This window comes from Pan paniscus, chromosome 3, assembly GCF_029289425.2.
Source record: "Pan paniscus chromosome 3, NHGRI_mPanPan1-v2.0_pri, whole genome shotgun sequence".
NCBI classification, from domain to species: Eukaryota; Metazoa; Chordata; class Mammalia; order Primates; family Hominidae; genus Pan; species Pan paniscus.
Window position 1 is genome coordinate 160,109,606 of NC_073252.2, and position 26,673 is coordinate 160,136,278.

A 26,673-nucleotide genomic window follows, 5' to 3' on the forward strand; every position below is an offset into this window, starting at 1 on the left:
TTAAAATTAAATCAAAAGTTTATTCTCTTAAATGGACACTGTCCAGAATAATTGATTTTTTTAATTTGGCTTAAAAGAACTATGTATATAACTTATCTTATTCTACTTTTCAGCATGGCAAGTTGATTTTGTCTTTGGTCAAATAGCCATTTCAATTGTCTAGGAAGCTTAATGGTAAACCACACTTTACTCTGAATTATCATCCTCCTAGGGAGAGTAAGACCAAGGCACAGGTTATGGAGCATTTCATATTCTTTGTTCCATGTTCTTTGTTTGAACAGGACTCATTTCCCTTTTATCCCGTTCCAGCATTTTTAACCCAGTAGTAATTCTTACCTTGTAATATTTGCTTGAGTTGGATTTTTCTTTGCCCCATCCTGCATAAACCCTTGTTCCATAAAATTGGTTTAAATTTCCCAAAACTCCCTTAGATTTTCTATTCCCAATCTCTTGATTTCCTGTTACCTTGTGAACCTGGATTTAGAAAGCAATACAAGTAAAATACCTTTGTGGCATCATAAGGACCCAAATTTTTGTGTATTTCATTTTCTGTTTATTCCCAGCATCCAGAAAAATACCTGATACATGGATGCCTGTCTATAAATAGTTGTTTAGTAAATGTATTAATCATTTTTCTAGATTTAATTACTGCCCACAGATGAATACATACCTATCCAGCATGATATGTGCAAGACTTACCCAATAATATTTCTTTCTTGCTTCAATTACACTTGTTCTGACCCACCTAGTAGTCCCATGCCATCCAATATGGAGAAAGTGGGAGAAAATTATTTTCTAAGGGGTGACTATTAGTTTAAGAAGTATGAAAGACAATAAAATTTCCAAACTTTGACTGTCAAACTAATAAGTGAAGAAAATAAAACAAATCACCCATGAGCAATTTCTGACTAAGACTCAAGGTATTTAGCTCTAGCAAGGAGTATGAATGTATTAATTTGAAAATCAAAACAATTCAATTTAATATGACAGGAACTGAAATAAATGTGGAAATGCTTTTCTCTAAAAACACAATTATGACTTATCCATGGATTTTTAACTATTCATCTTTTCCATATCACTTATGATATTGATAATGTGTTTTAAAAGGGGAGAAGGATGTTTTCCAGAGAAAAATATCTAAAAAGAGGTCTATGATATTTAACTCTATATATTTAAGATAATGGATGCGCACAATGACTTGAAAGTTTTGACATACACTGGTTCAACTTAAGTAGTTTTCTTAGCTCAACTTAATAAGGCCCTCATTTTATGTATCTAGGGAATTTTTCTAACTCCTCTCCTCAATGGCTATGACTTTAATCATAATTATTTCCAAATCAGAGAAAATACACAAAACAAACTAACAAAATACCAGAGCAATTCAAGCTGACTCCCACAATTCCTTCAGAACTGTCAAAAATGTATTCTTAAAGACCGTTTTCCCCCTTCCTCTTATTTGCACCTCTACCAATCTTGGATATGTTTGCAATTGCCCTTATTTATCTCTCATTTACCATTTATCTCTCTGCCTTACCTGCAATAATCATCATTAAAAAAAAAAAATCCTGTCCGGGCACGGTGGTTCACGCCTGTAATCCCAGCACTTTGGGAGGCTGAGGTGGGTGGCTCACGAGGTCAGGAGTTCGAGACCAGCCTGGCCAACATGGTGAAACCCCGTTTCTACTAATTGTATATATATATACACATACAATTTAAGTTCTCATGTAAGATAAAATTGAACTGTGTTTTTTAATCACACAATTGGCATAATACTCTATTGTCTTTATCTGCCATTCTAGGTCAGAAAATTCTTGCCATCAGATTGTTGTTCTATAAAATCTTGTTGTATAAGATCCCACTGCTCTTTCTGTATAACTGCTACTGCTGTATTACTTTGAGTTTCTTTGTCATCGTAACCAATTACATTACTAGTTAATAATAGTCCAATTTACTGTTACAAGCTAAATATTCTTTACATTAAATGTTCCTTTTCCAAATTACAATCAACCACCTCTCTTTCTGGGTTCTGCAACTATAAATTCAACTATGTGTCAAAAGTATTCAGAAAAAATGTGGTTACTTGTATATATACTAAACATGGACAAACTTTATTTCTCTTGCCATTATTTCCTAAACAATATAGTGTAACAACTATTTACATAGCACAAACATTGTATTAGGTAGTATAAGTAATCTAGAAGTGATTTAAAATATATAGGAGAATGTGCATAGGTTATATGTGAACACTACACTATTTTATATAAGAGACTGAGGATCCATGGATTTTGGTATTAATGAGGTGTCCTAGAACCAATCCCCCGTGAATACCACGGGAAGACTATACTGTGATTTGTTTCCTAAATTTGTTTCCTGGACACATACTGTTACACAAATGGACCTTCTTTATTACCAATGAAATCAATAAAGTCCAGACTCACAATTTTAGAACAACAAATTTTATTCCACTATGAGTTGTTGGATTGCTACTCAAGAGTTCTTTCAAATACTACCTTAGAAATAACTGCAAAAATGTTTATCTATGTTGCATCAAATTACGTTATTACCATCTTCCTAAACCATATTTGCATGGAAATAATATATTTATTATGGAAGCTACATCCATTTAAGATGAAAAATGTTAGGAATATTATTTTTGTTTACTACTATAAAACCGCCACCACACAAGATGTAGAACATGTCCTGTGCCCCTAAAAAATCCCTTATTTCTCATTACAAACCACCCTCCTTCTAGCCTGAGTCATAAGCAACTGCTTGTCCTTCTGTCACTATAGATCACATTACATTTTCTAGAAATTTATATGCATCTGGCTTCTTTCAGTCAGTGTAATGGTTTTGACATTCATCCTTATTGTGCTTGTTTCAGAGCTTTTCTATGTCCCTTGGGTAAGTAGCTAGGTGTAGAATTGCTAGCTTATACAGTAGGTGTTTATTTAATATTTTAAGAAATTGCCAAAACATTTTTTAAAACATTGAATAGTTTACATTCCTACCATCAATGCATAGAGTTCCCGTTGCTCCACATCTATATCAAATATTTGTCTTGTCAGTCTCTTTAAATTTTCACCAAAAAAGAAGATCTGACCAGATATTTCAATAAAGTCCTTGAAAGACAAGAGATATTCAACACCATTACTTAGGAAAAGCAAATATAACTATATAGAGACATTACTACCAAATGTTTACCAATAAATTGCTTTAGCATCTGTGTTGAAAATTAGTTGACTATATAGGAGTGGGTCTATTCTGGAGTCTGTACATTTTTCACCAACTTTTAGGTCTATTCTTTTGTCAATTCCACAGTCTTAATCAAGAGCAGCAAACTATGGCCCATAAGCACATTGGGTCCGCTGCCAATTTTTGTAAATAAAGTTGTATCAGAAAATAAGCTTATTTGTTTATGCATTTGTCCATGTTGCTTTCCTGCTACAATGACAGAGCTGAGTAACTGTGAAGAGTACAGATGACCTGCAAAATCTACAGTATTTATTATATGCTTCCTTTCAGAAAACGTCTGTGAACCTACAGCCTTGATTACTGTAACTTTCTATCTTAAATTCATATGTAGTGTTTTGTCTCCAACTTCGTTCTTCTATTCTAAATTCACTTTCTTGATTTTAAGTTGTAAGTTTACGTGTTTCCATATCAATTTTCGAATTTATCTATCACTTTTTAAAAAGTGTGTTTTATTCTGATTGGGATTGTTAAGAAAAGATTCTGAGGTTTTTGGAGGAAAAAGGAAGAGATATATTTTCTATAAAAAAAAAATCTGCAGATTGAAGAGGGCGAGGACAAGTGAAAGTGTGTTCTCCAAAGTACAAAGAGACTGGCCTAAATAGAGAAAGTTTCTGCCACTGTTCTTAATCAGCTCTGTTTGTGCAAATAAAGGATTCAAATTAGTCACAGTAGTTGAGCCCTGTTTGGGTGGTTTCCAAGTCCCAAACCAGAAGTCGCTGTCAGACGTTTCTTCCAAACAACTTGCTATGGGGAGTGGGGATTTCTTGCTGGTTTATCTTAGCTTGGGTTACAAGAACTGTTCTGGCCCAGGAGCATAAAGCAGAAAGTTTGTCCAGAGCTACCTTTCTGAGAACAAAGGTCACGCAACTGCTCAACTGCTCTTGTCTCAACACGCCACCCCCATGTCCACTTGGTTCTGTTCCATAAATTTGGGTGGCTTCACCAATGACAGGTAGTCCATCTCATCTGGAGCGCTTTGGGTCTTATTTACAGTTTCATTTCATAAGATTATATAGATTATAGATTATATATATTATATTATATATTATATAATATATTATATATATATTCAGGTTATAGTCAGGTTATATATATAACCTGTCATGTTCATTAGGCATTCTTGAAGGTAATAATTTTTCTCTGGTATAATTAATTCAGTGTCAAGAAGTTTAACTTTTTTTCTCATAGTGTATGTATGGTAGCAAGAAGTTATCTTGGATATTCTTTATTTGAATTTGCCTATTTCATTTTATTTATTTATTTATATTTATTATTTATATATATAATTTATATATTTTTTGAGATGGAGTCTCGCTCTGCCGCCCAGGCTGGAGTGCAGTGGCGCGATCTCGGCTCACTGTAAGCTCCACCTCCCGGGTTCACGCCATTCTCCTGCCTCAGCCTCTGAGTAGCTGGGATTACAGTCGCCCGCCACCGCGCCCGGCTAATTTTTTTATATGTTTAGTAGAGACGGGGTTTCACCGTGTTCACCGGCGTGGTCTCGATCGCCTGACCTCGTGATCTGCCCGCCTCTGCCTCCCAAAGTGCTGGGATTACAGGCGTGAGCCACCACGCCCAGCCTCCATTTTATTTATATTTTTAAAAACATCAAATGTTTTTTCCCTCTCTTTTGGCCTATATAGTTTCTTCAGATAACTCAGAGATCAATAGAATCATTGCTTCTTTATATTTAACATGTACTGTTTTCTCCAATTGATTTCAAGAGTTGTTGGTTTTTAGCAGTTTAACCTTATGTGCTTGGGGTGTGTGTGGGGGGGTGGGGGTGTATGTGTGTGTAGGTGTGTGTGTGTGTTCCTAATTATTTCAGTTTAGACTTGAGATTCTTGAATCTGTAAGTCTATTTTTGTTCATATATTGGAATATTCATCAATTGTTTATAGAAACATTTAATTTGTTCAATTCTCTCATTTTTCTCTTTTGGCCCTTCAATGGCCTATTTATAGATAAATGAATGAATACATAATCAAAACCTACAGGAGACAAAATATTCACAGGTTCCAGGGGCTGCAACGATTTTATTAATTTTTCTCCCTTGTTTTTAGATTGGATGATATTATCACAAATAATCTATGTTCAAACTTACTGAAGCTTTTTTCTGACATATCTTTCTCCCATTACACTCTGGCTCTAAAGATTTTATTTCAGAAATTTCATTTTTCCATTTAAAATTTTCCATTTTAAAATATTTTAAATTGCTTCTATTTCTTTGATAATATTTTTCAATATTTAATTCATTTTCCTTGATGACAAATACTAGGATCTCCTTTAAATTCCTCATCTGGATAACATCAACATAGGTCATTTTGAAGTCTGTTGATTTTTTTTTTTCCTTGATAATGATTCTACTTATCTGGCTTTTCTTATGTTGGGTAATTTGGGATTATATCCTCAACTTTGTGAATGTTGCATTGCAGGTATTCTGAATTGTTTTATGTTTTTCTGAAGGAAGTTGATGTTTTTGTCTAGCGAAATCTACAGTAGAGCAAAAATCCTGCCATACCTTTGGTAGGTAGGAACTCAGATCTCAAATCGGACTGCTTTCTGTTTACCCTACACATGCATACAATCTGGGTAAACTGTTGGAGTTTCTTCCTTGGCGCTTTCTCCTTTCCAAGGTTTCTTGATCATTTTAGTGACCTTGGTTCTCCAGGCTCCTTTCTCTGGTTCTTCCAGCCAGAAATACAGCTTGATTCTATTGTTATTTTGGCCACTCAGTCACCGGTGTCTTAAAACGGGAAACATATTCACGTGATTGATTTTATTTAAGGTTTAACTCTTCTCCAGAATCTGTGTTTATTCCATCTTCAGAGCCCTCAAGTAGTTTTATTTTACATTTTGTCCAGAGTTTATAATTGGTATCGCCATCCAAAACGATTGTAACATTTTAAATATCAGAATAATACACTATTATTTTAGACAGGAATAGAGTTTCAGTTTAAAATAAGTAATAAGTGATCACTGATTTCTTAAATATCAATAAAGGACAATGACTTCAAAATTAATATTCTTATGTAATGATAGAAACTTAATGAATGCTGGCAATAACAAAATATTACATATGGACTGCCCATCTTGATATACCTCTTGAAATTATATGGAAACAATGTTATTCTGCCTTTTGTATGTTTATTGTTCATTCAAAAGTCAAATAGATACCAAGATCCTTCAGAACATTATATTATCCTAGATTTTTAAGTCTAAATTGTATTTTTCTTGCGATGTCAAAAGTTACTTGTTAAAAATCCTTGAGGTTTATTATTTAGTATACATTAGATTATACAAATATATTTAATTGAGGATCACTTATAAACTTGAATCTGAGACTCTTGACTTCATATCAGAATAATGTCTTAGTAAGTAAAATAATTAGCAAAATATCTAATATATATCAAATGGTATAAAATACATGCATTTTCACTTCAATACTTTTTTTGAAAGCCCATAATAATATGGAACTGCCTCATTTACTGTATTCTGTTTAGAGAGATACCCTTAAGATTTTTTCTTGGTAATGTTTCTAGAAAGTATACTCATTTCCATAGCCTTCTATATTTTATTATTGCTCTGAAATATATAATATTTGTTAAATACCAAGCTCAGTTCAACATCTTGCAGTGGTAATACAAAACTCTCTCTCTTCCTGGTTCCTTACTGTAATTTAATATCCTTATTGTCTTGCTTCCTTGCACCTGTTGGTAATTTCCAAACATTCAGATGTCAGGTGGTTGGGTTTCCTAGCTGGGAGGGCTTATCATCTTACTGTAGGTAGTTTTTCACCCATTACTAGGTGTGCTTCTTTTTATGAGCAGGATAATGATATTCATTGGAAACTGTCTGCTAGAGAACTAGGGTGAACATTGCAGCAAATCTGCATCACAATGCACTGCCCTTCTTTTACTACTGTGAGATAGAAGTAGAGCTTTGAGGACATTTCTTATGACCTTTGCTGTGTAGTTCATGTAGAAAATTGGTTTGGGATCTGATTATCGAGGAGAATAACTCACAAGAATATTAATCAAGTAATAGCATACAAAACTTGTATCGTGCATTTAAAAAATTCCTTCTCAACTCCCCATCTTCTTTCCCTCTTCTTTTTTAAACAAAATATTTCCCTTTTGAAAATTAAATAGAAGAAATAGATCAGATATAAAATGATAACTTTTACAGAACCGTATAAGCACATGTGGTTCTATGCTGATATAAAAAGAGATAAAGCAGTGATTTTAGGAAGAAACAATATGAGAGAAAAGAGAAAATCACTTTATTATATTCTGACCTGGCACAATCTAATAATCATCATTTTGTAGGTCATTTGAGAGTCCACATGGCCAACTTCAGGACCCCAGTCATTAATTTTACGGATATATGGCATGTAGGTAGCTGTGAACAGGTTCCAAGCCAATAACGGTTCAAGAATTTTTTTCAGGCAAAATATTTACCAGTGAACACATATTTGTCGATTCCAGGCAATTAATTGGAGCCAAAAATTCAATGGTGGATACAACAGATAGAATCCCAGGCCACAGGAAATTTAAAGCCACATATAATAAACAGAGTTGTTTAAAAATGCCAGGTTTAAATTGCAAACTGTGATGAGAGCTATGAAGAAAAACCATAGGAAACTATGTAGCCATGTGACTAGAGCACCTGCTTCAGTCCTAAGCTTAATGAAGGCCCGTTTGAGGATGTTACACTTGAGCTGTGAACTGAAGGCTGGGTAAAATTACCAAAGGGAAAATTATAGATTACCACCATGGAGGTAAAGAATATGTTTGTAAAGACTTGAAGTTGCAGTGGTCACAGCATTCTTGAGAAATTTCTAAGAGTTTTTTGTAAATTAAAAAATAAAAAGGAGAGCATATGGAAAATAAACCGAAATTGGCCACCTGATATAGAATTCTGAATAAAGGTAAAGGTTTGCATTTTTATTCTGTAAGTCATGAGAAAGCTTTGAGAGCTAAAAGAAGAAAATTGACATGCTCAGATTCACATTTTCATCAGATCTCTATGGCTTGAGTGTAATGATGGTATTGGTTAAAACAGATAATGATATGTTTAGTAACCTAACTAGTTAGGAGGTTATATAAAGATATGTTTCGTAACCTCCTAAACTAGGTAGGAGTTTATTAGCATTAAGAGGAGATCTGCCTTGATGGAATTTTGAACTAGCACAGTGGTGCCCTAAGGAGAGCGAAGTTGATTAATTTCAGAGGTATTAATAAATGTGATAGAGTGGACTTGATGAGGGCAGCTCATTTGATAAGGAGACCATCATCAGGATTATAAGGTTTCTAGCTTGAAAAACAGTTGGCGAAGCAAACCTTCACTGAGGTGAGAAGCACCCTCTCAGTGTTCCTGATTCATTGGTATAGTTTTGGCTATGGTGAAGCCATAGAATTTGGCTAGAATCATTGAGATATTCTAGAGATAAGTTTATGGAGCCATTGGCTATATAGGTATCGTATTCAGAAGAGGTATCTGGGGTGGAGTTATAAATACAAAAGTCATTCATGTGTAGGTGGTAAATGAAGTTGTGACTATAAATAAAATCTTCTACAGCACCCTGTCTCAATTTCTAAAATAAACCAAACCTTGAGTGAAATTTAAAGAAAGGAACCAGTGAAGAGCAATGAGTCCTGTAATATATAACAAATACCATTATTTTCTTACAACTGTCTACAAGGCCCTGAAGAAGTTGATGCTAGGAACGTAAAACTCAGTAACAATTCTTACCTTCAAAACATTGTAGTCCAGTAATTTACAGTACATATGTATGTAATTACACATGAATTGAGGCTGATAGAAACACCTTGCATTACATTTTGCATTTGCCATTCACCTGTATCCATCATACTTAGAGAAATTACAGGTGAGCTTATATGCTGTCAGAAATATCTATACACCTAGGTCACCATGTAGGTTTGCAAATGATAAAAATCCAAAATTAATGCTTTAGGTGAATGCAATTGTATTTGACTTCAAACAAATTAGATGTCTCACAAGATATAAGTCAAACAATGACATGTAATTATAAATATGGGTCTCTGCCTGACCACAGACCTGGTTAGGCTAAATATCACTTTATCACATTATCAGAAAACCAGTGGAAGCCTAAAATTGTTCTAACATTGATGGAAATAGATAAAATGTATAGAAATATGTAAACTCAGTCTTAGCAGTTTTATATAACTCTGATCTGTATACAGTTTACTGTATTGCAACAGGATATACACTTCCCTGTACTTTGGGTTTAATGTATTAATTAAAAACAACACAGAAAAGTTTGGAACCTACCTTCATTGTTGTTACCAATGTCAGCAGTAATGAAATATTACTTGGGGACCAATTTTAAGTCATGACAGAAACAAACCAGAGTTAAACTATTGCATTTAAATCATGGGGGAAAAAGCCACACTTTATAAAAAAAAATCAATCACCAAGTATTTCTTTAGGTATATGCACAACACTGTGAGAAGAGCAAACCAAAAATGACATTCTTGAGAATACTGTAGGCAAGATTTTAATCAGTCTAGCTTCTTCCTCGGGGAAAAGTAAAATACGCAACTAAGTATATCTCATATCACAAAATAAAACTCCCTAGAAAGTGAAGAATCATGTTTTCCCAGAGTCACAGATAAATAAATAAATGAATAGATAGATGGAATGCTGATGTTACTAGCCCCAGTAGAGTAGTCTAAGGGATATTTGATTTGAAGTGCTGAATTTCTGTTATGACTTGTTATATTCAGTAGGCTGTGAAACTGGAGTATGAGTACAAATAGATTTAAATGCATCCTGATAATTGATAAAAACAATTTCTCCATGTTGCACAAAACTTCCATTATGTTAATATTCCCTTTTGGATTAAAAACGGCTAACAATGGCTCATGCCTGTAATCCCAGAACTTGGGGAGGCTGAGGCGGGCAGATTGCTTAAGTCCAGAAGTTCGAGACCAGCCTGGGCAATATAGCAAAACTCTGTCTCCACTAAAAATAGAAAAATTAGCCAGATGTTGTGGCATGCGTCTGTAATCTTAGCTACTGGAAGGCTGAGGTTGGAGAATCACCTGAGCCAGGGAGATCAAGGCTGCAGTGTGCCAAGATAATGCCACTGCACTCCAGCTAATATCGTTTTATAAAAATGAGAATAAAATTCCATGATAAATGAATAAATCAATGTTACAGACTTAAATCCTCTGATCATTCCTTCTATTATCCAAAACACTCTCATAATTCCCACTATATGTAATTGAGAATTATAAAATATAATCCTTATTTTCAAAATTAATATAAACTGACAGATTATCTGGGTCAAAAATTTTAAAGTCAGTAATATGCCACAAAAAAATCAAGAAAAAAGTATAATTTGACGAATTTGATAAATACTTAAAAGTATTTAAATAACTACAGGACTAAAGTTACACAGTATTTCTATGCTAGGAACATAAAGAATTTAAAACTGTTTTTAACTATAAGGTATATTTGCTATAAATATTTGACTTGATTGCAAGGAAAAAACCAGTCGTCATGCCAGGCAAATGTTTCATACTTGTCAAATTTCCAAATGTTTGTTATAAAAAACATGATTGTCTTTTTTTTGATATTATACAAAGAGTCAGATACAAAGGCACTTGTTTTATTATCTAGACTTGCTTTACCATACTGGTATTTTCTCAAATATAGGCAAATACTTTAAAATCAATACTCTGCTCCTGAAAACAAATGTACTGCAAAAAATACAAACCAGTTGTTATTTATCATTATTTTAAGTAGAAGAAATTATAATGTGTTATATTTTAAACCCAAAGCCTCAAATAATTTACTAGAGTAAGTAAAACACAGAACATATAAATACAAAATCTATCATGCTAGTATGAAAAACACTTTCACAAATAAGTATTTTCTGTTCATTAACCATTTGGTACAATTGCTTTTTAGGCAGTAACACTGTGATACTTCTCTGTGAGCCAGCAATGTCAGAATATAAACAAGTAAATTATATAAAGTAAATGATTACAATTATATAAATTAAATAATTATATAAATTAAATAATTATGGCAGTCAGAATTAGTCAATGAAAGAAGAAATATGAAACATAGCTAAAGTACGAGAAAGACAAGTTAGTGCATTTTAGGACTTTAATCAGAGTGCATTTTAGGACTTTAATGGAATACATTTTAGGACTTTAATCAGAATCGGAAGCATTCTCTATGGTTATTGTTACAGCTTTACACATACTACCTTTTTAGGTTATAAAACATTTGGAGAAGGAGCATTATTTTACAGATGAGGAAACTGAGGCAAGGAGAGGTAATGAGTCTTCTGCATGTGAAAGTTTCTCTGATCTTAAATGTGAGGTTTGTTGTGGATGAGATATTGAAAGCACTAAAAGAATAGCGGAATATGTTTAGAGTTTATGACTCCAGAAGCAGAAATGTAGGAAACAACTAAGGTCCAGAGTAGAATTTTTGAGGTATGTAATAGAGTGAATTAGATGTAAAAATTACAGCTATTGAAAAAATATCAATGGACGCTATCCTAGTGTTTTTGATGAGTTGTCCTGTATATTTTGAAATTTATGTTATGATGGCAGAAGTTGGTTTTAAAAGGAAAGTGATTAACTGGAAAGCTAAATATCAAATTAATATTGGAGATCAAAAAATGTAGAATGTGAAGTAGTAAATCACGTAGGATAGTGATCATGATGTTGGGCTCTGAAGGCAGACCTCCTAGATTCATATATTAAATTTATCATTTACTCATTTTATCACCTACTCTATAGCTCAGAATTTTTATTATTATAATGAACATAATAGTAATTATTTCCTAGGATTAAGTGACTCAGTATGTGCAATGTGCTTAATTTCACCTAGGTTCGTATTAGGGACTGAATATATTATTATTAATAATAATAGTGCTATGTTGTCAAGGTTGGATGGGCTCCAAGCAGAGGGCTTTAATAGGAAGTTATAGTGATTAGGAAGCAGGTTAAAAAGGAAAAATAAATGAAAATTTTTCTTGTGGCTCTAAATCAAGGTATGTTAAAATGAATAAAAATTTCTGCTAGAGCGAGCTGGCAGGCAAGTGAACTCATTAGGAGAGATCCAGGTATCAGCTAGGAATGTATCCAAACACTTCAGAAACTATTAAAAATATACAGCAAACACTATTTTAGATGGTAGGAAATCTAAAGAAGTGAAATTCCGGAGATCAAAAATTAAAAAGCTGCTAAAATTATGGAGGTGAATCCTTGACAATATTTTAACTGCCTCCTGGGGATTGTGTGGAAAATGTAATGGCCGTGCAGGTATGGAAGACAATGCTTTGGAACCACTTGAACCAAAGCTAGGATCCTCAACAGCTACTGGGTAAGTGAAAGGGGAATATAAATTAAACTTGCTTACAAAAAAAAAAAAAAGGAAGTGGAATTAAAGCAAGTCTGTCTTGACCTGAGATCTTAGTGAGAAAAAAAAAAAAAAAAAGTCTTAGTAAGAATTCAAAATCACAGAGCCTATCATCAAATGGGTTTTGGATTACAAATTATATCATCTATGTCATCAATCAAATAAAAAGCTAGAAAATTAACATAAAAATGTAGTAAGAAACCAGTTAATCCCTAGATCACCTGGTAGAAGCAAGCAAACATCTCTACTGGATCTCACAGGATTTCCACAGATTAAAGCAACAAAATATAATATCACAGTTCTGAATTACAAAATGAACAATAAAACATACCACCATGAAAGGGAATCAGAGTAAACACAAAATAGCTGAATTGTAAATGTCAAAGTCCAACAAATAAAAATATTGGCTATAGATGAAAAAGATAAATATATAAAAAAAATTTTAAACATTAGTAATATATAAAACATGATAAAGTAAAATACTATATAAAGTGATAGGTATTAAAAAGACATATAATCTGTACCTATAAAACATATAATCATTGAAATTCAAAAAATGAATGCAGGGATTAAGCAACTGTTTAGATATAACTGATGATATAATTAAGGAAATTATTTTTAATTATTCCTATACATTAGAAAATAGATATAAAAGCTTTTTTTTTCAAAATAGAAAACAAAGGAATTAAAAATTGGAAAAATTTAAGAGAGCTTTAAACAAAAGTTATATGAAATGAAATAAATAGAAAATTTAGGGGAAAAAAGATCAAAATGTGTAGGGAAGGAAATATTCAGGAGAAAACTGGCATATATCACCAGATACTGGGAACCTTTATAAATTCCAAATATGATAAAGAAAAAAAATCACATCTAAATAAATTGAAATGAAACTGCTAAACACCCAAAAAATATAAAATATTTAAAATAAAATTAGAGGCACACAAATAATTGCTATTATACAGTGTAGAAAACTTTTAAAGAGAAAATATTGAAGCTAGAGTTGAGTAGATAAAGTTTTTCAAAGTTCTGAGCAAATTTGGCAAATTGGAATTTTGAATTGGCCAAAGTATCATTCAGCTACAAGAAATGGGCTGAAGGCATGCTTGGACAAATAGTATTTTTGTTCAAATAACTTCTAAAGAATGTTCTAGAAGAAGAAAACTGAACACAGATAATATGTGAGATAATAATAATGACTAAATTACTCAAAAAAATTGGAATTCAATACTGGAAAACCCTAACATTTGAATGGCAATGAGTGATATCATTTAAATGATTCTAAGGTATATATGTTACTCAGATGGAAGAAAAAAATTGTGATTAACTTTTAAGTATAGAAATCTTATATATATTTTAAGTTGTAAAATCTAAGAGAAAGATAATGAGTGTCTTCCAGAAAGGTAAATCAGGTAAACAGAAAGCACAAAAGAAATCTAAGTATAACAACAGACAAACTATATTAGAAATGGTCTGAATGTCTGTCTTAATGATCAAAATTATTACAATTGAATAAATTTAAAAAGAGAGAGAAATAGCAACGCATTTTACTAGGTGCACTCAATCAATATAAAGAAGACTGGCCAGGCACGGTGGCTCATGCCTGTAATCCCAGCACTTTGGGAGGCCGAGGTGGGTGGATCACGAGGTCAGAAGATCGAGAGCATGCTGGCCAACATGGTGAAAACCCGTCTCTACCAGAAATACAAAAATTAGCTGAGTGTGGTGGCAGGCACCTTTAGTCCCAGCTACTCAGGAGGCTGAGGCAGGAGAATTGTTTGAACTTGGGAGTCGGAGGTGAGCCGAGATCATGCCACTGCACTCCAGCCTGGGCAACAGAGTGAGACTCCATCTCAACAAACAAACAAAAGATAAAAAGAAAAAAGATTTAGCTGGGGAACAAAGAAAATCCAAAAATGAGCATGAATTGATAACATTAGGCAAAAATAGATTTAAAGAAAAGCGAACATTTTTAGGTATATCAAGCTTTACATGCTAATCAATTATATTGTTAACTAATATTTGTGTTTCAAAACAGGTAAAGTAACAAAGGAAAGAATACTGCTAAAAATCAAATTCCCCTTCATAATGAAAGATATTAGTACACTGCTCTCTTTAAGTGATAGATCAAATAAGCAAAAATATAAATTAAATTTAGACATTTTAAAAACAAAAATTAAACTTGATCTCCCAAAAGTCAAATATAAAAATTTAAATCACAAAATTAGAAAATACACAAGCTTTTCAAGCACATGCAACTTTAGTAAATACTATGTACTAGGACCCAAAATATATTAAAACTGGAGATTTTTAGACTGAGATTTTTGTTACAATTATGCCTTTAAATTAGAATTTGAGGACAAAAATATGACAAGTGAAAAAAAATTCTATAATTGAGACCTTTGAAAACTTCTAAATATTTTGTGAGTAAAGTAGTAATAAAGATATAGCTTATAAAATAATCAGAAGTGAATGATATTTAGAATATGAAATGTCAAAACATTTGTAAGATTAGTAAAGTGTTAGGTACAGAAAGTGAAATGCATAGTGCTCAAGGCTAAGATTTAAAAATATGTAGGTTTAATGAACTAAGGTAAGCATACAGCTTAATCAATTTGTAAAACTCTAATGTGATAAATTCAAATAAATAAAATACATAAAATATATTTTTGAGAATATAAATTAGTAAGTCCTAAGATCTAGATAGAATACAGAATATCAACAAAGGTAAAAGACGTTTCATGGAAACAAATGAAAAAAATAAGCTTTCTAAGTCATTAATCAAGAAAAAACATAAAAGCAGGAAAAGCATAAATAGAAATTAAGAAAGGAAAGATGCCATTACTGTAAAACCATGGTGAGTAGAAATATGACTAGGGTTCAAGATAAACTTATTGCCCAGTCATAAAATCATTCAGTCTAGTAGATAATTTTCTTTCAAAATAATTCTTAAAACTGTAAAAGTTCTTTATCAAACTGACAAAGGAAGAAATAGAACACAAAATAGCATTTGCTTGTTGGTTTCTCCAATTTTGGAAGCAATCATTTGCCCTGTGACCCTACCTGTCAAACAGAAGAAGAGTTGTTGATTTTTCAGTTTGTTCAACTTTTTTGTTTGCTGTTAGGACACAATGGTGATTTCTAGCTTTTTACATGTAAGGCTAGAACAAAAAATGTTATTATAACAATTATTTCAGAATAGTTAAAATTTGAAAATGACCTATATGTTTGTCAAAATAAGAATAAATAAAAGAGATATTTATACAATAAAAAACAATTAATTTGATTGAACTCTCCTTAACATAAAGGTGGGAAAGATCTCAAACTTATAAGTGGAGTATGACATAGTTTATTTATATCTCAAAAGCATTCAAAACAATATTCCATATTACATAGTTCATATGCATGGGAATCCTAAGTGTAAAATATGTATAATTATGATAAAAATTAAATTAATGTTTGTGATGTCCTTTGCGAGAGAGAAAGAAAAATTCAGAAAACTTCAACTAATAATTGTAATATTTTAACATTAACTTGGTTGGTAAATATGCAGGTACTCACTATATTATTATCTACACCTTTTACTTTATATAATTTCTTAATAAAATAAAAAAAGTTGTATAAATCCCCTACAAATTGATCTTTAATAAAATTAATTATTAAATACATTTTTAGTACATATTTACTGTTTCACTGGTAAATAGAAAAGGAATAGATTTGTATTAGAAAATACAGAGTTGCAACAAACAGACAATAAACATATCAGAAAACTAGAAAAAGGAGGAAACTGTCTTTGCCTTTAGCAATTGACAAAAGATTACAAGGTAAGGAACCTAGGTAGAGATGTTTAGTTTCAAACATCCTAGGTTCACTGTAGACTATTTGGTATCAAAAGTGACTACTGGATCTGGACAATATCTAGGATAATTTTTCTGGCTACTGATTTTCCTGTTTAGAGTAGACAGGAGATAGCATGTGAATTACAGAACTCATCTACAATGTCACATTTTAAAATATGAGTTGTCAATGAGTGAAACTGACAAACGTAGAAGGTATATTTTGGGGTACATACATTTTGAGTATTATGGCCTCAATAGGACATCTCTTAGTAGGTGAATTGAAGAGTCATAAAGTCATTTTCCTATTTATCATTGAGTTTTGGATTTTCAGAAGTTAGGATTTTTTTCCCCAAGCCCATTATTTTGCACTAAAAATTCAATAAATTTCACATATTCCTAGGGTACATAACCAAATTCAGAATCAATTTTATATTTCCTTGATGACAATTTATCATTTAACTATTTTCTAGTCCTACTCGTCTTGCTATGTTTTAAGACTATACTTTTACTGTCTCAGATTTTTATGTACATATAAATAGAAAGCACATAAGGTATACTATTAAATAAACTTTACCTACTACCTTAAGAAGCACAAACTAATTCTGAAAGTATTTTTTGTTTGTTTGCTTCTATTTTAGTTTCAGGAGGTACATGTACAAGGTTTGTTACGTGACTATATTGCATACTGGTGGGGATTGGGCTTCAAGTGCACCCATCACCCAAATACTGAACATGGTACTCAACAGGTAATTTTTCAACTCATCCCTTTTCCATCTTCCCTCTTTTGGAATGCTTAACATCTATTATTTCCATCTTTATGTCCATGTGTACTCATTGTTTATTCCCCACATATGAGAATGTGCAGTATTTGACATTCTGTTTCATTTGTTCATCCTTTATATCATTTTTTGTTTTAATTTTGTTTAGTTATGCTCTGATCTTTGTTATTTTTTGCTTCTAAATTTGGGTATTGTTGGTTTTTCTAGTTTGCTTCTAAATTTGGGTACTGTTTGTTTTTCTAGTTTGCTGAGGTGTGACATGTTTAGTTTCCATGTACTTGTGTTGTTTTGACAGTTAATCTTGCTGTGATTTCTAATTTATTGCACTGTGGTCCAAGAAGATACTGCATGATTAAGTTTTTTTCTTAAATTTCTTAAAACTTTCTTTGTGGCCAAGCATATGGTCAATTTTTGAGAATGTTCCATGCACAGATGAGAAAAATGTATTTGCTTCAGTTTGGGGGTATAATGTTCTTTAAATATCTATTAGGTCCGTTTGTTTTATAGCCCACTTTAATTCCAGGCTTTCTTTGTTGATTTTGTGCCTCAATGACCTGTTTAGTGTTGTCAGTGGTGTGCTTAAATCTCCCACTGTTACATTCTTATCAATTTGTTTTCACAGGTCTAGTAGTATTTGGTGTATAAATCCGGGTGTTCTGGTGTTGGGTTCATACACATTTAGAATAGTTAAATCTTCTTATTATATTGAATGCTTTGTCATTACATAATGGTCTTGTCTTTTTTTTTATTGTTGTTGGTTTAAAGTCTGTTTTATCTTACCTGCCCCCATGACTCAGTTACCTCCCACTAGGACCCTCCTACAACATATGGAAATTCAAGATGAGATTTAGGTGGGGACACAGTCAAACCATATCAGATAGTCTGATGACTATTATCCTTGGTAATGTTCATATTACATAGTATCTCTCAGGTGTTTTCTGAATTTCTTATATCTGATGTTTACATCTCTAGCAATATCAGGAAACTTCATCCATTACTCTCTTACATATGTTCTGAAAATGTCTTACTTTTTCTTATCCCCAAGAAATGCCTATAAATCATAGGTTTGGTTACTTTATATAATTCCATATTTCTTGAAGGCATTGTTTGCTATTTCAAATTCTTTTTTCTTTATTGTTTTCCTGACTAGGTTAGTTTAAGAGATCCGTCTTAAAGCTCTAAAATTCTTTCTCTTGCTCAGTCTAGTCTATCATTAAAGCTTTCAACTGTACCTTGAAATTTCTCAAGTGAATTCTTTTTGTTTGTTTGTTTTTAAGATCTCTCTCTCTCTTCATTTCCTGAATTGCTTTTGTGGTTTCTTTGTGTTGGTTTTGAAACTTCTCCTGAACCCTAGTGATCTTTATTACAATTCACACTTTGAATTCCTTATCTGTTATTTCCGAATTTCCTTTATGATTAAAGTCCATTATTAGAGAGCTATTGTGGTCCTTTAGTTGGGTCACGGCTTTCAGATTTTTCATGGTGCTAAAAATTCTTACACTGGTTCCTTTTTATCTGACTTACACTTCTTGTTGGTGAATTTACATTCACGTGGTTGGTTTTGTTCCTCTCTTCTTATTTTATTTTATTTCAACCCTCCATGAAGTTGTGACTGTGGAGTAGAGTATATTGGATAGAGTCTTTTGACTTTGCTTCTATAGCCCCATGCATGTCTGTTGGCCAGTTTTATGTTGGGTTGTGCTATTCAGCCTACAAACTAGTAGGCTGGGTAACAGCCAGCCATAGAAAAAGCAGATTAATATATACTGGATCTTTGTTAGTCATGAGGTGCTCTCTGTTGTTTCAGATAATAGGCTGGACAGTAGAATGACTGGTGCCCTGAGCTTCATTTTCAGTGATGGGGTTGTGGGGATGGTTTTGTGGAGCTGGGCCACCTGGTTTGCATATGAATACCCAAATGATGAGCACAGCCACCAACCCTGACAGGGCAGCTGGGAAAGCTACTGAAAAAATGCGCTAAGGTCTCTGTGGAGGTTGAGGTGGCACCAGCTCCACATCCTAGATTGTCAGGAACATGATCTGTTTTCATAACACACCCTTGTCCCAGGGCTCTTGGCTCTTGGTTCAGACACACACTGTTGTCTACTTCCAGGCTACAGTGTAGATGAGAGCCATAGGAAATGACTGCCCTGAGGCACTCCGCAGAAACGATTTTGGGACAAGGACCTCTTCACTCAGCCCTGTACAGGGATATTTGTGACTTCCTGTTCTCCAATGAAGTAACACTGCTACTTTGTATAAAGAAGGGCAGAAGCTCTACCTTTTGGCATGTGCAGGTGGATGTCAGGTGTGGTGATTTCAGCTGATTGGGTTGGCCTATCCTTAGGCCCCAAGGGACTGATCAGGTGCAAGCAACCTTGGACTGAGCTAGGTAATACTCCAATTCTCAGGCCCCTAGATGGCCAACTGAACAGCATGTGCAAGTCCTGAAGGGACTAGACAAATATCAGGTTAGTGGACTTGTTCTCAGGGTCCCAGAATTCAGGTACTGGCTTGATAGGTAGGGTTGGGCTATTCCTCAAGACACCAGCAGAACTCTCAGGCAGGGGCAGACAGAATGCTCAGCTGGTGGCAGAATGGCAGAACGTTCAGGTGATTACAGGCCTATGTGGGCTGGGCTCTCAGAAGTGCTTTGGGCCACAGCTGAAATGGTCAGGTAGGAGCAAGGTGGCTGCATTATAGGCCTTTCATTGGGAAAGCCAAGGTCACCTCAACTGGAACTGTGGAGTCTGGAAGCTGCAAGGTAAATGGATTGTTCACACTCACTCCCCCACACATAAGTAGCAATGCACTGTGCTGTTAGGGCTACACTTAGGTACCTGGCCTACCAACACCCTCCTTGGCCCAGGGTTGGCAGGGACAATAGAAGCAGTGGCAGCAGGTACCGTGGGAGCCTAAGGGTATATCACCAGCCTCTGAGGGCAGGGCTATCAGAATAATGTTGGCCCAAAGCACTACTTCTCACATGGGGCAAGGTGGCTATGCTGGCGACCTGATGCTGAAGTGGGCAGACACTGTTTAGTGAGGAGCAGGGGAGGCAGAGCATTGTGTGGTATGTAGTCTGCCTACTCTTCCATACCATGGCTGCAGTATCTGTTTTTGTGGCACGTAAAAGTGCCTGGCTTCCTTGCTCCACCCCTGGCAGGGTGGCAGCAGCTGGCACCAGGCTGCTCAGGAATAAGATTACTGTGGGATTCAACAAGGGCTCTAGCAGTGCCTCTGAATAGTCTCCAAGCAGCTATCTGTTGGTCTGGAGACCTGTGAGGTCCAAGGGTTCTACTGTGTGTCTAGGATTGTAAATGTCCATGGTGGAAGTGTGGAACCCCAGAGGTCTCTCCCTCACTCACCCCTTCTTCACATTAGGAAGCCTCTCCCAGCTCCATGCTGATTCCAGCTCAGCAGGCTACCGGGCTTCGCTTTCCTCTGCTTTCCATGTTCTTGTCACTTTCCAACTGATTCCAGTGTACTTTTTAAGATGATCTCCTTGAACTGCTAATATTTACTTGCTGTTTTGATTCATTTCCAGGAGAGAGGTGCCCATTAACTGCTTCTAGTCAGTTTCTAGTCAGAAACTAAAGTGTTTTTTATAGCAGATCAAATTTATAGCAAAAAATATATATTTATTATGAATAAAATTGATAGGTAATAATCAGAATTTCAAACAAAGCAACCCTACTTTACAGCAAACAATATTAGAACCCAGCACTCCCAGATCATTCTGTCATACATCATTTCCTAAAAGAAACAATAAAAATAAAAGATCACTCTTGCACACACACAACACAACTAATTGAAAAGTTCTTGTGAAATATTTAAACCCAAATACATAGTACAGTACATCAGTTGTACATGCTCATATATAACATAAACAATATCTAATAATGAAACTTAAAGTTTAGCCCATGAGAGATCGTTTATTTTATGGTTTTTTTAAGAATAGAAATTCACTTAGATATGGTATTTCTAATAAATGGCAGTAATACATTTGAAATTATATGTTTTAATTTCTCCACATTAAATTATAAATTAATGTCCTTAAATAAAGGCAAAAATACTTTCTGTAATTAACATATTTAATAACTTAAAACTTCATTTTAATTGCCTGATTTATAGTTATTTCCATAAATCTTGACTTGCTGGAAATGGATGGCTAAATTTTTACTGCAAAACCTGAAATTAGTGTCTCATAAACTGATTTCACAAATTTAAAATATTATAAAAATCTTTAGGATTCATAAAATTATTAATTATATACATTAATATTTTTCGAAACAATTGCTCATTTAAAAGTATATGTTATTTTAAAAATTGGGAGGGTTTAGGGTAAAAAATTTACTAAATAAAGTAGGATTGGAAGCAGGGGTCATAAATAAGAAAATGTTTTACCAATAATAATGAAAAATAATGCTTATAATTTAAATTAACACAACACCTGGACAACTTTAAAGATAAATATATAGCAAAAGTGAGTTTTAGAAATGTATTTATTATTTAGAAAGTCAGCATAGTACAATTGTTAAGGAATCAGTACCTTACATATTCTGACAATTCACTCATCAATATACTGACTGTTAAATGTGAGTGATAATATTTACTTCATAGGGTTTTTACATGTATTAAAAAAGTTAATGTGTGGAAAGCACTAAGTGGTTTTTAGCAAATAGTGCATACTTAATGTCAGATGTAATGCACAATGTGTTGTTCTGATTTGGCAAATGAAGTCATGTCTTTAAAATAATACCTCTTCCTATAAAGGTACCCCTTTATGGGGTACAAGGAAGCTCTTTTTTGATGCTTAAACAGTTCTGCATTTTTATTATGTTGGTGGCCACATGAATCTTGAGTGATAAAATTGTATAAAACTACACACACACACAATTGAGTGTGTATAAAAACTGTTAAAATGTGGATAATGTCTACAGATTGTATCAATGTCCATTTCTTTGTTTTGATATTGCACTATAGTTGTGTGATTTTATCATTGGGGGAAGTTGGGTGAATAGTATACATTACCTCTCTATACTAATTTTGTAAACCTCTGTGAGTCTATATTTGTCTTAGTCCATTTTTTGTTGCTACAAAAGACTGACACAGGCTGGATAACCTCTAAAGGATAGAGGTATACTTGGCTCATGGTTCTAAAAACTGGGAAGTCCAAGATTGGGCAGTCACATCTAGTGAGGGCATTCTTGCTGTGTTATCTCATGGCAGAAAGATGGAAAGACAAGTGAGCACATGCAAAAGAGAGAGAGACCAGGAGCCCACTCTTGCTATAGCTAAACTGCTCTTGCAATAACAACATTAATCTAATCATAAGGACTTGGCTGTAATATACCAGTTCCCTCTCATTAGTCCCCACCACCCCACATTGTTGTGCTGGAGATTGAGTTTCCAACACATGAACTTTGGGGGAACTCATTCAAATTACTGAAATAATGTTTTCAAAATAATAAGTTAAAAACAGAATCTAGAAAAGTCACAAACACAATTCCGGTTTTCTGTATCATTCATTATATTTGATACCTTATAGGAATAAGCCAGATTGGCTACTTAATTTTGAGAGCCCAGTGAAAAATGGAACTTCAGAGGCCTTTGTACAAAACAATTAAGATTTTTAGGATAACAACAGCGAGCACTTAACCAAGTGTAGGATCATTCCAAAGGTAGAGTTGTGTGAAATTGAATATACAGTTCGTATGACTGTAAAGCAGCTCCTGGCAGCATTTTGTTAAATAAGAAAACCAAAAAGTTCATCTGGATATGTGGATAAAATGAAAATACCTGAGATCATCAGAAACTTACCAGGGGATCTAGCTAAATCTGAGGACAAGTGTTTATCCAGAAGATAAAGACAGACATTAAGTGCAGAAAACCTTCTTTGTGCTATGTAAATTACGATGTTTTGTAAACATTCACCAAAGTGGCTTTGAAAACAGTGTCACTAATGCTCCATTTTATCTACAAGGACTATATTGAAAGATAAGGGACATGGTAATTCCAGTCCCATTGAAAAATTTAAATACCTTAAATTAGAGCAGATTTAGATAATATTTGGTAACTTTTAAAACAAGTAATAATAATGAAATAAAGGCTCTTTTATGTAGTTTTCCTAGGGCTTTTTCCTCACTTTGCTTTTTGCATCTTGAAAGAAACCAACCTTGGATGTCTCTAATCATGCACTCATACACTTATCACTTTTCTTGTCATCAAATTATCTTATAACGCTTACTCAGTAATCTGCTATGATGATCAAAGTTAATTGTTAACAAGTCAAACATATTTTAAATATATATCAAAAACTTCTAGATATACAAAGCCTAATCAGAATCTATTTAATAATGGAACATACATACAAACCAATGATATGTGTGAATATATTTTTAAATATCAATATTAGTGAAGGAAGGCTGTGAAGCAATGTGAGAATGAGTAACCCCAACTCAAACCTTTTTTTTCCCTTTTCTGAGCAGTAATGAATTTCAAAATCATTTCAGAAATACTATTTTTAAAGATACAAACTTTACATCACCATACAGGATCTAATGAAATGTCACAAGGCATAAAAATGGATATACAATCATTTAACTAATTTACACTGTGAAATTCACTACAAAGGTAGCTTACTGTGAACATTAAGAGATACTTAGTTCCAAAAGCATCAGAAGAGTCTTGTGTTAATTTAAGTTCAAGGACCACGTGTTAACAGACTGGAGTATGTAAAGATTAACATCTATAAGCCTACATATTAAATACGTAAGAAATACAGAATATATTGATCAACACTTCAAAGTTACTTTTTAGCGAAAATTGTAAATATTTTTACTAAATTATATAAAAGACTTTATTAGCTTATAACAAAATACTTTATAATGTTATTTTATATCAAGTTATGATTTACAACATTTGTTAATATTACTTCCTTTTAACATGACCTTCCCTAGCTTCTTTGCCGATCATTTTAGCACTGGCCTAAAACCTGGGTGATGAAATACTATGTACGACAAATCACCACCATACATACGTGTTTACCTCGGTAACAAACCGTCACATGTACCCCCTAAATCTAAAATAAAAGTTTAAAAAAAGAAACTTGTTCACAGAAAAATGTGAGCTATTTAAATTGTAAAAATAATGACAGGATATGTTTATAATTTTATACGTGTGTGTGTGTATAAATTGAGTGTTTCTGACAGTGGCATTTTTAGCAATGTCATTTAGGGGAAAACAGATGGATATACACCTGGGTTTTTTAAAAGTACAGACAATAGTTTCCCAGCAACTGCTCTAATGTCTGCCTCCTCCACCACTCCGGTGCTCACGCGGTGCAGAGCTGTCACCTGCCATCTTCCCTTCCACCTCGCAGGAATTCGCAAGTTGGCCTAACACACAGAACATGTGTTTGGAAGCAAAGACTAAGACTTGGAACACTGGCTTCTCCCAGAACCCGATGCCTTAACATTACTATATCATTTTTATCTGAATATGCAGCTACCATTTTCTCTAAGTGTATTGCTTTCAAAGGAAACGTTTTATTAAGTGCAAGTTAAGTCCTTCTCTCTGAGTATTTATATATACAGTATATATACATATATAAGGCGATATATATATATCTTTATGGATATGTGTAAATATATCTATTATATATCAAGGATGATTATGTGTAAATATATTTATTATGCATCGTGTGTGTGTGTGTGTGTGTGTGTGTGTGTATGTGTATGTTTGCATAAACCCAAGAGAAGTGCGGGGAACATCACACACCGGGGCCTGTCGTGGGGTGGGAGGAGCGGGGAGGGATATCATTAGGAGAAATACCTAATGTAAATGACGAGTTAAAGGGTGCAGCACACCAACATGGCACATGTATACATGTGTAATAAACCTGCACGTTGTGCACCCTAGAACTTAAAGTATAATAATAATAATAATAATAATAATAAAAGAAAGCTGTTGTCATTTCTTAAAGGAAAATGGCTCAGCCGATCAAACAGGAAGTGCAGCAGGTGGAAGAGTGGGTGGCTTCTGGGAACAAAGGACCACACCTGAGCCTGGTTCTGGTCCATAATAACCTGCAGGTCATTCCTATGTCCTCAACAAAACCAGGACAGCTGAAGATGTAAAAATTGACATTGAGACAGTTGTAAAATCAGCTTCAATTTCAAAGAAGCTATTGTTGAATTTAATCAATAAACTGAAGAATGATGATAATGTAGATGGCTTCCTTGTTCAGGGGCTTATTCCAGATCACATCCATGAGAGAAAGACCCGTAATGCTGTTTCTCCAGACAGGGATGTTGATTGCTTTCATGTACTTAATGTTGGGTGTGATGTAATCAGCTTTTTCGTGATTCCTTCAAAATCCACATCTCCAACCAACTTGGGTTTAGCAATTATGGGACTCTATGTATTCCATGGAACCAGTATTTCATGGAACCAGTATTCCATGCTACCAGCTCCTTCATAGGGTATATGGGAAAGATGAAGTGAACTGGCATTCCAGCCCTAGAGAATAATGTGATTGCAGCTGGGAAATAAAAAGATGTTGGGATGCTCATTTTAATGTTATTAAACACAGATGGGGCACATGAAAGTCCTGGAGGTGATGCCACGTTACAATATCTCATCAGTACACTCCCACAGAGCAGTTGAAGAAAAATATAATTCTTGCAGATATTGTAGTATCTGCCTCAGGCATTCCAAATCTGATCACAGCAGATATCAAGGGAGGAGAAGCAATCATTGACATGAGAATACATAGAGTCAAAAATCCCATAATTGCTAAACCCAAGTTGGTTGGAGATGTGGATTTTGAAGGATTCACGAAAAAGCTGATTACATCATTCCAGTTCCTTGGGGTGTTCGTTCCAGGACAGTTGTGGTGTTAATGAAGAATATGATTATTACTGCCAAAACATTGCTGAGGCCTGGAGAGCAGTAAGTGCTGAAGTCTAAAGAGCTTGTAGTAGCTACTCATTAACTGTTGTGTCTTCTATGTCATGAACAGCACTCCAAGCCAGTTCAAGAAGCAAAGCAGGTCAGCAGCATTTTTTGTTTCTTTTATACTAAAATAGATTAAAATGATGCTTTGTATTCATTGAAACATTAAGTGCTTGGGTGTTTGCGCACATAACTCTGCAATACCTCACCAGGGAACATTCCAGTATCATGCAGGGCTATGCGATCCAGTCAAGAGCAGCCATTGACCTAGTTAGTAACATGGGAGTCACTGTCACATTGAGAATGGATGCTTAACTTTGTCAAGCCACTTCAGTTAAAAATTGGCCTTTTCTAGGACTGCATTTCTCAAGTGCTATTCCAATAAGAGCTAATACTCATTCTAGTTTCCAAACCTTGTC

At 34.0% G+C, this 26,673-nt stretch overlaps 1 pseudogene; it reads left to right on the forward strand.

Annotated features, from left to right (window-relative positions):
- The first annotated feature begins 8,029 nt into the window (after window positions 1–8,029).
- LOC100987942 (bifunctional methylenetetrahydrofolate dehydrogenase/cyclohydrolase, mitochondrial-like) lies at window positions 8,030–26,294 on the forward strand (annotated as a pseudogene).
- The last annotated feature ends 379 nt before the right edge of the window (window positions 26,295–26,673 follow it).